Source organism: Spermophilus citellus (genome assembly GCF_964194105.1).
Source record: "Spermophilus citellus genome assembly, chromosome: 9".
Lineage (NCBI taxonomy): Eukaryota > Metazoa > Chordata > Mammalia > Rodentia > Sciuridae > Spermophilus > Spermophilus citellus.
The window spans coordinates 106,452,217-106,462,697 of record NC_138191.1 but is presented as its reverse complement, the minus strand read 5'-3'; the positions used below and the strand labels follow the sequence as shown (position 1 = coordinate 106,462,697).

The following is a 10,481-nucleotide window of genomic DNA, read 5'->3' as shown; positions in this document are numbered from 1 at the left end:
GCAGCAGTGGCCTGAACAATACTTGTCCCTCCTTCCAGCAAGGAACCCACAGTCTATAGGAAGAGGAGACAATCACGGATACATACAGTGGTGCTCCCAGGGTTTAGAGCCAGGGTGGGTAAGTCCCTAGCTCAACGCAGGGGTTAAAGATGGCTTGTCTGCAAGGTCATGGAACACAGAGTGACCCTCCTTGAGGCTATGAAAACCCCTCAAGCTCTTAGACTTTTTGAGGGAGGGGAAGGGGGAGCTGTGAGTGATGTGGAAATCTTGCTGATCTGGTGGGTGGGGAATCAAGCTGAAATTAATTTGATTTAGGCCAACTAAAGACGGTCAGGAAATGTACTGACGTCATGAGTTTGAGAAGAGTGTCTAGTGGGCCCAGACCCTGGACAAAGGGTGAACAGTGAGTGGGAACTGACATCTGGCTCCCCCCTCACCCTGCACCCTGCGGCTGGAACATAGCAGACACAGAGCTACCACATGGCACTGCTTGGCCTTCACAGATGAGCACAAGGACATCCCTCCCCGCCAGGCCCATGAGCAGGGCAGCAGGGCAGCCCCACATGGACCCTGTGAGCAGAGTCTGGCAATCTGGACGGAGCACTGGCTCCACTGCTTCATGAGCTATCAAGCTTTCCTAGGCTTAGCCACCTGAGGTTCTCATGTGGCCTCAGGGCCTGAGTCTCTGGTCTCCGTCCCTTGAGTTTGTCTAGTTCCACATTGAGTACAGGCTGAGATCTGAGCAGGAAACTCAGAAGCGTTCTTCTGCCCTGCCTTTACATACACCTTGCCACACGGGAATGAAAGATAGGTCAGCAGGGGGCTAGGGAACAATGGGTTGAGATTCTGAGAACCCCTGTGGGGCTCAAAGTAAGAGTTGGTTAGAACAGCAGTGAGTGGGGCTGCCCACTCAAGCCACAGGATTGCAGGGGTCCCACCCACCTACCTGCCAAGTGCTGTGCTCACTTGGGCCAGTAGCGTTGGGCAGAGTGACAGCGTTGTCAGAGCTTCAGACCTAGGGAGGCCCAGGCTAACAAGCACATGGATCAGAAGATCAAACCCCTCTTCCAGGCCTAAAAAAGACGGAGTGTGGATGCTCTCTAAGGCTTAGTCACAGTGCTCTTTCCTCATCTTGATGGTTCCTTGAGCACAGAAGCGGGGAATCTATCTTTTCATTCCCTTAGCAAATATGTATCATGCACCTATTTTGTGTCAAGCCCCTGTTCTGGCTGCTGGGATATGGCAGCGATGAGGCCGACTTGTCCCTCCTGCCAGCAAGGAACCCACAGTCTATAGGAAGAGGAGACAGTCACAGATACATACGGTGATGCTTCCCAGGGTTTAGAGCTGTGTTAGGTAAGTCCCTAACCCAACCCAGGGGTTAAAGATGGCTTCCTGAAGGAGGAAGTAATGGTTCTAAACAGTTAGAGTTGGTCCCAAGGTACCAAAACCCATTCGAAGTAGAATAAGTTTCAAGAAGCATCATTGTATAATTATGTTCAAGAGAGTTTCTGACCGGTTTAGTTTTGCATGAACTCAAATACAAAAGTCAGAAACTCTATCTCGGGGCTGAGGTTGTGGCTTAGTGGCAGAGCACTTGCCTAGCATGTGTGAGGCACTGGGTTCGATTCTCAGCACTGCATATAAATAAGTGAATAAAACAAAGGTTCATCAACATCTAAAAAAAATTTTTTAAAAAAAGAAACTATCTCTGTTTGCATGTGTACCTCTTGGAGCCACATGGTCTATCGTCTTTCTATTTCTCAAAGTTTGCAAGACTGTTGACTGACTGGATAGGGTTACTTGAGAGAAGGTTTCTTTCTAGCCTGATGACTGAGTGACTGCCCTTGCCTGAGATGAAGGGGAGTAGAACCTGGGGAGGGAGATATGTAAATTCTGTTACCTGACAGACATCCAGGCAGTGGTATTGAGAAAGCTTTTGTTATATGGATCTGGAACCCAAAAGAGAGGCCCACCTGGAGGTAGAGATTTGGGAGTCATCAGTGGGTAGTTATAGTGGTTGAGGTCCAGGAAAAGGAGGCTGAGTGGGAGAAGGGGAGGCATAGGATACAGCAGCAGTGCAGAAAAGGAGATGGTAATGGAATTGGAGAAAGGAGTCAGTGAGGAGAGTATGGGCCAGTGAAGCCAGGGAGAAGGACTGTTTTCATAAGTCAGCAATGAACAAGCATAATTATCTGAAATGTACACTTTTTTTAAACTGGGTGGTGGGGTGACAGGACCCTCAAAGTTCTGAAAACACGCAAAAAAAGCATAAATATGAATAAAAGTTGCAACAGTTCCCCCACAGCACACCAAAATTACCAGTGGGTGAAAAACCACAGTCTGAGAGTATTCATTTTTGACCTGTTTGTCATCTGGGCCAAATTATTTGCCCAGAATTACTGGAGCCGGTCCCATCCCCTTCTCACACACCAGAGGGCGCACAAACACTGTTTCTGAATCCAAGACCAGGACAAAAGCAGCCAGTGAATTTAGGTAAAAATTAAAACTTATCCCTCAGCCCAGACCCCTAAATCCTTATTTTGCATATTAACACTGGAATCCCAGAATCCAGATGCCTCAAAAATCTATAAACTTTGTCTTATTTTTAATCTGATTCCAAACTCACAGGGGTATCAGAGAGATCCTACAGAAGATCAGAAACCTCACAGAGGGTTTCACCTGACTCCGGAGTGGAGGTATCTCCCCCAGCCTTCCTGGTGAAGCTTAACTGGTGCAGGGTTGGGGTTGGGGGGGACAGGAAAGAGATGCTGTGGCTTTGTCTAACTCAAGTATGGACTCACAGACTGGGAAAGTCCCTATGTGCATTAGGACTTGGACTAATCTTCAGTTAGGTTACTTGTGTAGCCCAGAAATTTACGGGTTAGCATTAGAGTTTGGAATGAGGAATCAGAAACTTCCACCAATGTCTATATCATCTTTTAGGGTATTATTGTCTTAAATACAGAGATCAATTTCCAGTTAGATTTTTTTTTTTTTTTGAAATATCTGGGATGTTGGCCAGCCTCCAGTTAGTGCTCACATCACATCAGAGAAGAGAGGGTGAATGTGGGGATAAAAGGTCATGTGTAGTTTCCTTTCTTGGTTTCCAAGACTATTATGGGAAGAGGATAAGGTTAGGGTTCTAAACGTTTGCAAAAATGGATAAGGTGTGAGGTCAAATCTCAATTTGGGAATTGAAATTAAGAATCCCAATTTAGAAAGTATGTTGGGGAGTTGGGGTTGTGGCTCAGTGGTAGAGTGCTTACCTAGCATGTGTGAGGCACTGGGTTCAATCCTCAGCACCACATAAAAAACAAATAAATAAAATAAACATTAAAAAAAGAATGCTTAGAAAAAAGAAAAAAAGTATATTGGTGTTAACCTAGGAGTGGAATAGAGTTTCCTTTAAGTCTTGGGGTTCAGAAAAGAGTATTGGGGTCTAGAGCAAGGTAGCTATGGGACATTAGTGTTCTTTTGGGGACAGCAGGCTCAGTGTTGGTACTGGCGTCCATTTAGGTCCAGGGTTGTTACCAGCATCACTTTTAAGTTTAAGGCAAGTAATAAATTTAAAGTAATAATAAAGGAATTCAGAGTCAGACTCAGTATTTGAGAGTCCCCTACAGTGGTGCATACCTATAATCCCAGCTACTTCAGGAGGCTGAGACAGGAGGATAGGAAGTTTCTTGGCCAGCTTGGGCAATTTATTGAGAACCCTTCTCAATAAATAAATAGGGGAGGGGAAGTACCTCAGTTGTGGTATGCTCCTGTGTTCAATCCCAGTAAACCCCCCCCCCAATTGATATTTGGGGTCAATACAGTATGGGGGCTCAGACCATATCTGTGCCAATTTTAGGGCAGATTTAGGAGTCTGGACTCAATAATGGGTTTTAAGGGTGGGTCTGAGTTCAGTATTATGTTCAGATCTGGGAAGAAATGGGTGCGAGAGTAGTATTAGGTTCATATTAGGATTTGATAGCCAGTAGAAGCATCTGGATTTAGTATCTGAGCTTTGGCTTGTTCATGCTCCTTTGGGGGGTTTTGGGGGGTTCAGGTTCAATATTGGTGTTGGGTCGATTTAGACTTGGGGTTGGGTTGTGGCCTCGCCGGGGCCTACCACGCTCCTCCGCGGCTCTTCGAGCTGGAGTGCACGAGGGGAGGGGCGGTGCCGGGAGCGCGCACGGCAGGGGCGCGGGCGCGGGCGCGAGCAGGGGCGCGCGACTGGAGCTGGCGCGGGAGCGGCGGGAGCGGTGGTGTTGGCGGCGGCGGCAGAGGCGGCGGCTCCGGCTCCAGCTCCGGCTCCGGCTCGGGCTCCGGCTCCAGCTCAGGCGGCGGTGGCGGGAGTAGAACCAGGTGGTGGCGGCGGCGGCGGCAGCAGCAGAGGAGCGGGAGCGGCGGCCTCAGCGGCTTGGGGGGGACATGCGGACCGACGGCCCCTGGATAGGCGGTGAGTGACCCCCGGGGCTCCCCTCCAGTCCCCTCCGCGCCCATTCCTTGCCCACTAACCCACCCTCCCTCCACGTCCACCCAGCGGAGCTGGAGGCAGTCCCGGGGGGCTGGGGGGCGCCGCTGAGGCCGGGCCGCGCCCCCACCTGCCGCGCCCGCAGTCTCGGCTAAGCCCCCCCAAGCCTGGCGGCTCCTCCCCGCGTTTACCCCGCGGCAGACGCGCCCCCCACCGCGGCTGCTGGCGAGCTCTCCGCCCTCTCCCTCCCTCCCGCCGCACCTGAGCCGCAGCCCGCGCCCCCCCCCCCCCGGTGCAAAGTTTCCCTTTTGCGTTTGTCTCCCCCTCCTTGGTCCCGCCTGGTCCCCCACCCTCCAGCGCGGACGCGCTCCGGGGGCGGCCCTCAGCCTCCCACCAGCCCCAGCTCCGGGCGGGTCCAGGCCGCGCCCCCGCCCCCGCCGCACCGGCGCCCCCTCCCAGTCGGCGGGGGATCCGCAGCCAACGCGTCCGAGTCTGCTTGCAGCCCCGGCGCACGTGCGGTCCCGGGATGCGCCGGGCGCGAGTTTGAAGCTCCCACCCGCCTTGGTCGCGAGCGCGGGCTGGGGAGGGGCCGCAGCTGGTGGTACCCACCCCCACCCCATGCACCGCCACGGAGGCCCTGAGCGACCTGTCCCGTGAGGACGTGTCCACTCGGACCTGCTCCGAAAGTTCACTCAGTCACCGCCCCGCGTCCTGTCCCGTCCCGGTGTGCCTGGTCCCCAGTCGCTGTGTCCACCGTCCTAGTCTCAGTTACTGTGTCACTGCCTCTCGGTCTCACCCCCTGCAGTCCCAGGGTCTCCAGCCATCTCCCTTCTCCCTTCCTGGGTTTCTCCCTTTGCGGGTGTCCGTTCTCTTTCCCGGTTCTCTCTGCCTGGGTCTCGGTTCTCCCTCGCTGTGTCTTCCTCTTCTTTCCCCTGGATCTGCCTTTCACTCTGGGTCTCCCTGTTCTCTCTGCCAGGGTCTCCCTGTTCTCTCTGCCCGGGTCTTCCTGTTCTTTTTCTGTTCTCTCTGCCATGGTCTCCCTGTTCTCTCTGCCGGGATCCCTGTGTTCTCTCTCTCTGGGCCTCTTTCTCTCTGCCAGGGTCTGTCCGTACCCCCCCCTTCTCACCCTGCCTCCCTCCCTGGGTCTCTGCCTGATGTCTCTCACTGGTCTCTTGGTGTCTCTGTACCCCTCTGCTAGACCCTCCCCCACTTCTCTGGAATGCTGCCCCTCTGGTTCTTCCACCCCTGGGAGGGGGAGGGGCAAGCCCTTCTCCCCATTTCAATCCCCCCCAGCGCTGGGCCCCTGAGTTGGAGCTGGTGGGGGCTGGGACCAGTACCTGCCTGAGCTGTGAAATGTGAAGGAGGCTGCCAGTGCTAGGGGATTCTCTGGGTTCCCTCTTGGGGACAACAGGACAGGATGGTAGAGGCTGGATTGCTGAATGATGGTGACAAAAGCTCCACTTTGGCTTCTGAAGGGAAAAGGGTAGGATTCTTGAGTGACCTGGTGCTGGATCTGGCATGAGAATACAGGCAAGTGCAGTGGGTGGGAGGCCTGGAAAAGAATGTGGGTGGTGGTTCTAGTTGGAGGGATCTGGACAGGGATCCTTTGGGAGGCATTAGGAATCTGATGGGATACAGAGGAGAGTTCTGATAGAATTCTAAGGAAATTTCACGTTTGTCTTTTTATTAACTTTTGCTTTAGAGAGTGTGAAAATCCTTGTTTTTAACTGAATATATGAATGAGTGTAGGGTTCCAAAAAGGAGCAGGTATAACTCCCTTATAAGCCCCTACATTCTCTGCCTCGGCTTAGACCACACACCCCAGGCGATTCTCCATCCAACCTCTGCTTCCACTCTTAGCCCTGCCCCCACCCTCATGCACACTTCACATTCACTTGCCTTCTTGCCCTCACTCTTGCAGGCTTGGGCCCTCATGCCAGCCAGTGCTCAGAAATTCTGCTGTGCTTGCACACTCAGTCCACCTGTACATGTGTACACAGTGTTGTGCCTTTTGGTACATGCACTTTTTGCACATTTTTGCTTGTTCATTTTCCACCTCATATGAAATGTCTTTATAGTTTTATATCCTTTTCCAATTTATCTTCCTTTTCCTTCCTTTAAAAAGGAAATCGTTTTAATGTAATTCCTTATTCCTTTCCTTCCTTTGTAGCTTCCGGCCCCCCTCCTTCTCTCTAGCCTTGTGTACACTGATGGCTGGTACTTCCAAAGGGAGCTTCCAAAGGGAGGAGGAGGGTGGATATGGGTGCTGGTGAAGCAGACTACAGCAAGGGTAAACTAGTTAAAAGTCTTTTCTTGGAATTTGCATTGATGTGCAGCAAAATGCTGACCCTGGTGATTTGTGAGCCTTCCAGTCTTATTCCCAACAGTCCCGACTGTGGGAGTCCAGTTTTGAGAGTACCCAAGGAGAGGTGGGACCCAGACCTCTTGCACTAGAGGTTGTGACACATACTACATCCCTTCCACCTTCCAGCTTGAGACCTGTGTCTCTGTTTCTCAGTTTAAAACCCCTCTAAAATGGAACAGCTTATCCAGCCCAAGCTGGTCCCCATCCATGGCTGCTGCAGGAAGCCAAGGGAACTGTGTGTCATTGTGTCATCAGCAGTGGCAATCACTTTCTGGGAATGCAAAAGCATTTCAGTAACCTGTTATTGATTGCAGACCATGTGCCAGGCATTGGACTAGGAAATTTCAGCAAGGTTGTCTTGCTTCCTGTGGGACTAACAGCTGTGTAGGAAAGATAGCCTGCCCCTTAGGAGCCTCTGAGGTTGAGGCATCTGCACACCTACAGCAACTGCAATTCTGAGCAGAGGTTAGAAGGTTGGCGGAATTCAGCATGAGGTGGGGAAGAGGTCAGAGTGAGTTGTGACCCAGAGGAGACAGGGAAGAGGCAATCTGAATTGGATTTAAAGGGATGAATAGGAGTTTGCCAGTTGAAGAAGGGAGAAGGGGCACCTCTAGGTAGGAGGAAAAAAAAAAACTATGAATTAAGACCAAGAGATGTCACTTGTGGGTTATTCAGAGATACATCTGATCACAGAGGGTCTTGAATGCCCTGTGAGCTATGTGCGACTTCATTCTGAAAATAGAGGGAAGACACCAAAGGTTTAAAGCTTAGGTGGACGGTGTAGAACATGCTGTGTCAGATTAATTTTTCTGAAAGATGTTGCTGTGACTACAGAAAGTGGATGGGAGACAGGATGCCCAGTGAGAAAGATGTTGTAGTAAGGTCAATGAGAGGACAGTGGCCTGGATAGGGTGGTAGCATGGGGCTTCATTTGTCAGAAAAGAATGATTTATGGGTGTGGGGGTGAAGGAAAGGAGGGAGTCCAGGTTCCAGGGAGTAGCTGGGTGGGGCTTTTCTGAAGGCTCTGGAACTTCTGAACCTCCGAGCTAGGAACCTGAGGAGGAAAGGCTGATTCCAGGGATGGATGACCAGCTCAGGGTTGGAATGCTGCCTTGGGTACTTGGGGTTCATTGGAGGTGGGGAGACTCAAATGGGGGTTGAGTATGAGAGTACAGTTTGGGAGAATAATCTGGGCCAGTGAAGGAGAACCAAGAGTGACATGAGAGTATGAGGAGGCATGCTCAGCAAGCAAAGACAGCCACAAACAGTGGCTTAGCGCTCTGACTTTGGTTTTGAACTGCTGGAGTTTGATGTGACCTTGAGCAAGTTGCTTAACGTCTTTGACCCAGTTTCCTCATTTGTCAAATGGGTATAATAAGATTCCATGCCTCGTAGGGTTGATGGGAAGATTAAAGTTAATATGCATCAAGTGCTTAAAACAAGGCCTGGCATCTAGTGAGTAGAGGTGCTCAGTGGTAGCAGTTGTTATTGTGACCATCCTCAACCGGAGTGGTACAGACCCCCTTCCCATCAGCATCAGCCAGGTTTGCCATGAAAAACATGCACTGCAAAGGTTAGGGCACCTGCCCACCTAACAACTTCCCTTCTGAGCTGGGATCAGCAAGGGGGTTGCCCATGTCTCTCGTCCTCATTACCATTGATGTGTTTCTCAAGTGTGTCTGACCTTCAGGTGGGCAGCTGTGAGAAGGCTAAAGGTGCAGCCCTGCAGAAAAGATCTCACTTTGGGGGTGGGTGGGTGGGTGGCAGGGAATTCTGAGAAGAGGCAGCCTCTGGATGTTTAGTTCCCCATTTCCTCCCACCCTTCCTGGGCATCTCCTGATGTTCTTTCTTCCTCACTTTGCCTCCAAGATCCAGATGTGCCAGATCTCTGTATTCTCAACCTCTGAGTCTGAGAACTCTGCTTTTAGCTTCTTGGCTGTGTTTTAGCTGCTGTTTCTGGGGACTTTCCTGGTGCAGCCCCAGGGGCTGCCTGGGGTCTGCTCCAAGCAACATCTGTGTTCTAGATTTCAACGTGCTCCTGGTCCCCCTGCTGGGCCAAGTCTCATGCCTCACAAATGGCAGACAGCTCTGCTGAGTTGGTGCCCAGGGCCATCTTACCTGATTTTGGTCATGGCTGCCAGTTAAACCCTGGCTCTGGGTGCCAGCATGTGTGATCCTAACTTGGGTCCTGTAGAAATTAGGCCCCTTTGTAGTAGCTTTCTAGTTGGCCTTCTAATCCATATAGGCGCTCTTCTGAATGTGCTTGTCCTGATTTCAGGGTTCTGACCCAGTGTGGGTCTAAAGCTTTTCTGGGAGCTGCTGTTGGTGATTATGAGGTGCAAATTGATTGCCCATTTAGGTTGTTTCAGAGCTGTTTGATCTTTGGTTGATATGTTTCAAGATACTGGGTTGTCTAGAGTCCTTCCCTGGTGCTATTCTGTGTACCTGAGGGGTTTTGCAAGGTCAGGATCCTGTATACATTTAGTCTGTTCTGAGACTCACCTCCTGGCCATTTGGGGTGCATGCCTCTTTCCTCCACACAGGGCCTTTCTCAGTCTCTAAGCCCAAATCCCAGTGTTCCTGATGTGGCAGAGGGTGTGGCAGCAGTCTTGGGTAGCTTGGGAGACTTCCATGTTCTCTGCCTTGGACACTGCCCCTCTGCCCAGGTTTCCTGAGAAATGGCAAAGCCAACAAGTTCACATCAGGCATCATGAGGCCTGGCAGGCATCTCCAGACAAACGGGCCTTTGAGTTTGGGACATGGAAGCTGGTTTGTCTGGCTAGACCCGCCTGGCAGCCTGTGTGCTGGGAACAGCAGCCACTGGAAATGTGGAGAAATACAATGGGCTGGGGGAGGGCAGCATGAGGGCATCCTGGAGTGCAGGGCCATTGGTCTTTGGAGGCTGGGTTGGTGAGGCCTGTTTTGAGTCAGTCAGGATGGCCTTTGGCCAAAGAAGACTCCCCTGTTTTGCCAGAGGTGGGGACAATTTCCATGTGAGGAGGTCCTTGGGTGGGTGGTGAGGGTTAGTCTGGAGTTAGGAGGTTGTTCCTGGCCCCCATGACCACTGTGTTTCCTGTATATTCATTTTGGGAGGAGCCGAGGTGGATGGCAGGGTTGTGTGAGTAGAGGTGTAAGGCTGAGAAGCCTGCTACAAGGTGCAGCCTGTGTGGAGTGCATACCTAAGGAACCCAATAGCTGAACTGTGGTGAGGTGGCAATGAGAAGATGTGGGCGTGACCCACCCCTGCCCATCCCCAGCATGGTGCCCATGCTGGTGAGAGCTCAGTAATGGTTCTAGAAGGAAGAGGCTGGGCTCTGTTGCTGTGTGTGTGCCAGCGGAGGAGGCATCCAAGGGCACACCTTCATTTTAAAAATTATAGAGAAGCAGAAAGTCAAAAATAAATATTGCTCCTGAAGCTTCTTTGAAGACTGGCATGTAGGCTGGGGTGTGTTCCTCCAGGCTGGGCTATTTTCTCTGAACTCATTCATGCAATCATCTACTCATTCAACATGTGTTGACTAAGCACCTACTATGTGCCAGGCTCCCTGCTGCATGCTGGGGATGTGGAGCCAAGCCAGGCACCATGGCTCATGCTCTTACGGAGCTTAGGATATTGACTCAGTAATTGTATAAGTAGTTAAGTAATCATATTTG

At 51.4% G+C, this 10,481-nt stretch overlaps 1 protein-coding gene across 3 annotated transcripts in view; it reads left to right on the top strand.

Moving 5' to 3' along the window:
* The first annotated feature begins 4,235 nt into the window (after positions 1-4,235).
* The window catches only part of PTPRF (protein tyrosine phosphatase receptor type F), an 82,321-nt gene continuing 76,075 nt past the window's right edge, over positions 4,236-10,481 (top strand). For all 3 annotated transcript variants that reach the window (XM_081306600.1, XM_081306601.1, XM_081306599.1), the window contains exon 1: positions 4,236-4,447. The gene's annotated coding sequence lies outside the window, so the exon portion shown is untranslated. The remainder of the gene's footprint in view (positions 4,448-10,481) is intronic.